Consider the following 6,775-nt stretch of genomic DNA (forward strand, 5'->3'; position numbering starts at 1 on the left):
CAGTAAAAGAGAGATAGGAATTGTTTATGGAAGTTCGACGATAAATCGTCTACGTCTCCCCTTCTTGGTTAAGTACGATTAACCAAGGATCCACTAGCACTCGAACACTTGGCCTTGATGGCTCCAAGGATAGCCTTTACAACTCAACACGATCACCGCGCCGATACAACTCGAACACTTGGCCTTAATGGCTTCAAGGATAGCCTCAACAAAAACACTTAGCTTCACACTCAAGTGTTTACAACAATCTCACAATACACTTGGCTTCACACTAAGTTTTTACAACAATAGCACAACCAACTCACAAACTATTTTCACAAATAACTCTCAAATATTGATTGAGCACTTTGGTAGAGAGAATATTGCTTGCAAATGAGAGAAGAAATGAGTTGGGATGTCTCTAAATGGTCTTGGCAAGCCTCTATTTATAGTTGGCAAAGATTTGAATTTGAATTTGTGTGCTTGGAGCGTTTATTGGGAAGCCAAGGAGTAGAGACAAAATGTAGGCGCCGCTGCCTTCTTTTTCCAGAACTGAGCAGATTTTGTGGAAAAATCATATCTCTCAATCTAACCGTTGGATTGAGCTCACATTTGGCGAGTCGCTTGAAAACATCTCAATCTTCAATCTGAACGGTGAAGATTGAATTTGAAAGAATCAAACACGTCCAGTAAATCTCGGAAGTCGCAAAATCACGTTCTCGCTTTTGTTCTGAGCATTACTTTTCAAAAATTCGAATCTCACAATCCATCCGTTGGATTGGCCTGAAATTAACACACAATCTTTGTAACATCCCGATATTGATAGTTATTGGTGGAGATTGGATTTATATGCCTCCATCGATTCCAGTAGTCTTCTGAATCCGATACTTCAGCAGTTAGCACCTTGCAGAAATAGCTACTGTTCAACATATTTGCAAAAATCATAACTCCATATCCAGCCGTTGGATTGATTTGAAATTTGGATACAGAGTTTAAAACATCATGGAAATCCATGTGATTGGTGGAGATCGGATTTTAATAACCGAAGCATTCCCAGGTATTTTCTGAAGTTGAGTCTTCATAGTTCATTCCTTGCAGAAGTAAGTACTGTGCAGCTTTGTTAAAAAAATCATATCTCCATATCCAGCCGTTGGATTGCTATGAAATTTGGAGAGAAGCTTGAGAACATCCTGATCTTGATTTTCACTGTTGGAGATCTGATTTGGATGACTGGAAAGTGCCCGGTGAATTTTGCAAGTTTCTGCTTTATAATATTGGATTGTCCTTGTCCATTTCTTTTACAACTTCAAAGTAACTTCCAAGAATTTGATTGTTAATATGATCTAATCTGCAAAGTCTCACTTTAAATGGTTAGTAACAATTAACCGAGTTTTGTAATCATCAAAACATAATAATATGAGATTTGTTAATGCATTAAAAACATTAATCTCATAACACGAGATTTGTATGCGTTTAAGGCGTAACAATATATATTCGGGTATGGAGATGGGGTGAAGATTAATTTCCCGCGGGGACGAGATGAGGAATCTTTGATTAAAAATAACGGAAGAATGGGAAGACGATGATCACCAATTCAAGCATCGATGATGCTTTAAGAATGCTCAAGATGTCGAGTAGATCATCCTTGTTAAATCTCGTCAACAACTCCAAAATTTTGAGATAACTCAATGTAGCCAACACATTCTACATCCATTAATTCGGAAATACAATCCAACATTAGAATGAATACATACAACTTAACTTGAAGATGGAAAGATAATATTTTACTCGAAACATGTTTTGAGGAGAAGACACTCCACATCCTGAAATGAAATAATCCAACTTTGACAAAGCACGGATTTCTCAAAAAAATAAGTTGCCCAAATCAAAATTAGCTTCAACTAACGATGACACGTTAATTCGCATAGAGCTAAAACCCAACAAATAAATTGTCCACCGTCAATGAAAGAAGTTCCGGTGCATGCGTCTATATCTATAGTTACAGCACCGTTAGGAAAGTCAATTCTGTAATGATCTTTGAGTGTCAATTTCTCAATCCTTTCATGATGAACCCAAATTCACCCCCCAAAATTTTCTATCATCTACAAATTCAATATTTTGGAGATTAACGCAAACTGATACTAAACATTTTATGTGGTGTGTGCTCGTCAAAAACATTCAAAGCATCCAATTACATTCGACGGGAAACTGATACCACATTGATGGAGGTGAACTTCCATGAGTGAGTTGTTTCTCAAAGAAACATAAATCAAATGTGTGGTGCATGATAATTTTTTATTTAAGATATTGTTATTAATTCTAAAATTTTATTTACAATCAAAATATTTTACACCAAATTATATTATGTATTTTTATTCTGGTATAAGTGCGGGGATGTAGATAAAGTCCTTGCGAGGATGAGGGTGAGTAATCTTCAATTGAAAATAACATAAATGGGCAAGGATGGGGAAGATTTTTTATTTTTTTTAAAAAAAAAGAAAAAATGACGTGGGCTCCAGCTCAGCAGCGCCCATGGATCCCATACACTACTGTGCAAGGGATAGTTTTTGTACGTATATATATTTCAAATTTATGACTTTGGGTCAGAAACACTTTTTAATTTTGTCTCTGTAAGAAGTTCTCCAGAATTTGGCCATCTCGAGAGATTCTAACAATGTGGTCGTGGAACTAGGTGCATATAACTAGGGATTCAAATTCTTCTCAGGGGTTTGGGGCCAGTGGGGAAAACCCAAAATGAGGCGGGTTAAAAGGAGCTTTTTTGGATATGGGTTCTAGTTCGAAGATTTTTTAAAATCCCCATATTATATTGATGCGGGTATGGAGATGATATCCCAATCTTTGAACACGTCTCAATGATGATGATGATAATTTTGAATTGTAAATTTTTATATTGATTAAAGTTTTTAAATATTGAAATAAGTATAAATTATACTAAATTTTTTATTTTAGATATTGTTATTGATTTAAAAATTTTATTTACAATCAAAATTTTTAAAATTCAATAACATATATATGTATATATATTCGGGTATGTAGATGGGGTGAAGATTAATTTTCCACGGGGACGAGATGAGGAATCTCTGATTAAAAATAACGGAAGAATGGGGAGACGATGATCACCAATTCAAGCATCGGTGATGCTTTAAGAATGCCCAAGATGTCGAGTAGATCATCCTCGTTAAATCCCGTCAACAACTCCAAAATTTTGAGATAACTGAACGTAGCCAACACATTCCACAGTCATTAATTAGGAAATACAATCCAAAATTAGAGTGAATACATACAACTTGTAGTGATCCTGCATGGTATCACCTACTAACTGGCAACTAATGGCATGCATTAAACTTAATACAGCAAAATAACTTAACAGAGTAAGACATGCGGAAACAAAACCATAATTTACATATCAGCTTAGTAATATAATTCAGGCTTAATACTGTAATGATACAACCAAATCGAAATCTTTAAACAGTAAACATTATACAGCTATATCGAATCCTGCTGTATAATAAAATCCTCAAGGCTCCTGCTCCCTAGTCCTGCCTTGAACTACCAGCTCCGTCCATCCTGTGACCTGCCCCATGGAATAGGGTGTCCAAGATAACAACTAGGACGTGAGCGCTACGCCCAGTACATAGACATGAGTAAACATATGTATATAATGCATGCAACATGATGACTGGTACAGGGTCATCTGAAAAGTCATGCTCAGAACCGGCGCCATATGAGTGCTGCCACCGCACGGATCAACCTCTGGGTGCAACCACACTCGTCTAATACACTAGAGTAGACAGACATAAATGCCCCCGCCGTCGCGGTACTCTCAGTGACAGACTATCGAGTATAGAGCTGAGCGGCTCTATAATCAGGTATAACAAGGTATAGGCTCAACGTGTATATGCACATGACATATGAGTATAGAAAACGGTAAATCATACATCATGCCATATAATAATGCCAAATAAATGCAACATATAAACATGTATACTCGCTGGCAATCTCAGTCAATGTGTACGTACCTCTAGGCTAGTTCAAGTATAATAGGATCCTAGGTTCCAAGCCTATATTCAAAAGTTCACCGTATCACTACACAAATTCTATAAGCCTTAACTAAACTAATAAGTACTCCCAAAACTTAAATAGATTCCCGAACCATACCTTCGTCCGTAGTTAGCCCTTTGGAGTCGCTAGTCCCGGATGACTATAACCACACCTTGGTTATTCCAGAACCTCTATTATAATCGATAGGGCTCTCAAGTGTATATCTCACACTATATAACTGAAGAAGGAAACTCGGGAATTCGTAATTGAAAATGAACTCTGAACGGCCCTTTTTATAGCCAAATTTCTCGGCCAGGATCGGAACTTCCGATTTCGGGATCGGAGCTTCCGATCCAGCTCATTGCGTGCATGTCTGCCACGCCAGGATCGGAACTTCCGATCTACGATCGGAGCTTCCGATCTGCTCTATGACCGACACTTGTCAAAACTCGCGACTGAGTCATCGATCATTTTTGAAAGCTGGGGATCGGAACTTCCGTTCCGATCGGAGCTTACTATCCGGGATCGGAGCTTACTATCGGGCCAAAAATGAAAAAGCTCAAATTTTACTTCTGAAGTCCAATAGCACTCCGAAATTGGTTAAATACCAACCCTTAATCATGTTTAATATATTATTATCTTAAAATGGTATCTGGGTTACTACACAACTTAACTTGAAGATGGAAAGGAAATATTATACTCGAAACATGTTTTGAGGTGCAGGCGCTCCACATCCTGAAAAGAAATAATAATCAAACTTTGACAAAGCTCGGAAATCTCAAAAAATAAGTTGCCCAAATCGAAATTAGCTTCAACTAACGATGACACGTTAATTGGCATAGAGCTGAATCCCAACTACAAAATTGTCCACCGTCAATGAAAGAAGTTCCGGTGCATGCGTTTATATCCATAGTTACATCATCGTTAGGAAAGTCAATTCTGTAATGATCTCTGAGTGTCAATTTCTCAATCCTTTCATGATGAAGCCAAAATTCACCCCCCAAAATTTTCTATCATCTTCAAATTTAATGTTTTGGAGATTAACGCAAACTGATAGTAAACATTTTGTTGAGAATTAAAACCAATCGCAGCAATAAACAAGAATAATGAAGAACACAAGAATTTTACTTGGTTCGGGTTTTGAATTACCCTACATCCAAGGTTCTTGGATTTCTATAATGGAATCTACTAATCACCAAGATATTTACAATCGTTACAATCCTCCTCAAGACTTCAAATCAATGCACACAACTCATAAACAAAAAAGATAAGAAGAGCAAGAAAGAACAGCTTCACTTTAGTTATTCCTTGAGTTTGTATACGTCGAGATCTTCAAGATCAGAGGTTATCTGATTTAGCCCTAATTTACAAAGCATTCGATTTCTTGGAATTTCAGATAAAAGAATGAAGAACTCAGCAGAGAAGATCGAGCTGCTTTTATCTACACTTGAAGAAGTTGTTAACCCCCTTAACTGCCATTAGAATATATATAACCATAAACTAATCAGATTTAAGCGTAGGACGTTGGATGTAGTCTACTCTCAGGAAATAATCTCAGCCCTTCAATTAAGTCAGGTCAATAAAATGAGTCAACTTAATTACTCCACAAATCTCCACCTTTTACTCATTTTATCAGAACATAGAAGATTCCAATGAATATCCAATATGATAGTAGAGCTATCTACTCCATGATGTTGAGCACACCCAAAGCATCTTTGAGTTTGCCCATAGGAATGACCTTAGTTAACATATCTGCAGGATTAATAGTTGTATCAATCTTTTGTACACTGATTTGACCTCCAGAAATAACATCTCTCACAAAGTGCAGCCGAACATCTATTCTTAGACAGATGAATGGCACTTTGAGAATCACAAAAGATAGTTACAAACTTCTGAGTAAATCCTATCTCTTCAATGAAGCCCCTAAGCCACATTCCTTCCTTAACCGCTTCTGTAAGTGAGATGTATTCAGATTCAGTTGTAGATAGAGCTACAACATGTTGTAGGCTTGATTTCCAGCTTACAACATTACCACCAACTGTAAACACATATCCTGAAATAGATCTCCTTCTATCAAGATCTGCCGCATAGTCAGAATCACAATACCCAGTTATTGTGCTTACTGAATTTCCAGCTCCAGAGTATACTAAATTCAGTTGTGCTGCCCCTTTAAGATATCTAAATAGCCATTTAACTGCTTGCCAATGATCTCTGCTTGGTTTGCTCATAAATCGACTAAGCAATCCTAATGCATATGAAATATCAGGTCTAGTAGACACCATCAAGTACATGATACTACCTACTGCATTGGAGTATGGAACAGATTTCATGTGTGTAAGCTCCAGTTCTTCATCTTCTTCCTTGACAGCCACTAACTTGAAATGAGCTCCAATAGGTGTATATACAGTCTTAGATATTTCATATCAAAAATGTTTATCAGACGTTGTATATATCTTTCTTGAGATAAAGCTAAAGTACCTGCCTTTCTGTCCCTTATGATTTCTACTCCAAGAATTTGCTTTGCTGACCCGAGATCCTTCATTTCAAATTCAATACTCAATAGATGTTTCAATCTCTGTATTTCATTTGTATCTTTACAGCTATCAACATATCATCCACATAAATTAGTAGATATATGTAAGAACCATTTGAGAGTAAATTGAAATACACACAACTATCAAATTTTGATCTCTTAAAACCTTGCTGCATCATGAAGTCATCAAAGCGCCTATAC

This window comes from Henckelia pumila, chromosome 3 (assembly GCF_033568475.1).
Source record: "Henckelia pumila isolate YLH828 chromosome 3, ASM3356847v2, whole genome shotgun sequence".
NCBI classification, from domain to species: Eukaryota; Viridiplantae; Streptophyta; class Magnoliopsida; order Lamiales; family Gesneriaceae; genus Henckelia; species Henckelia pumila.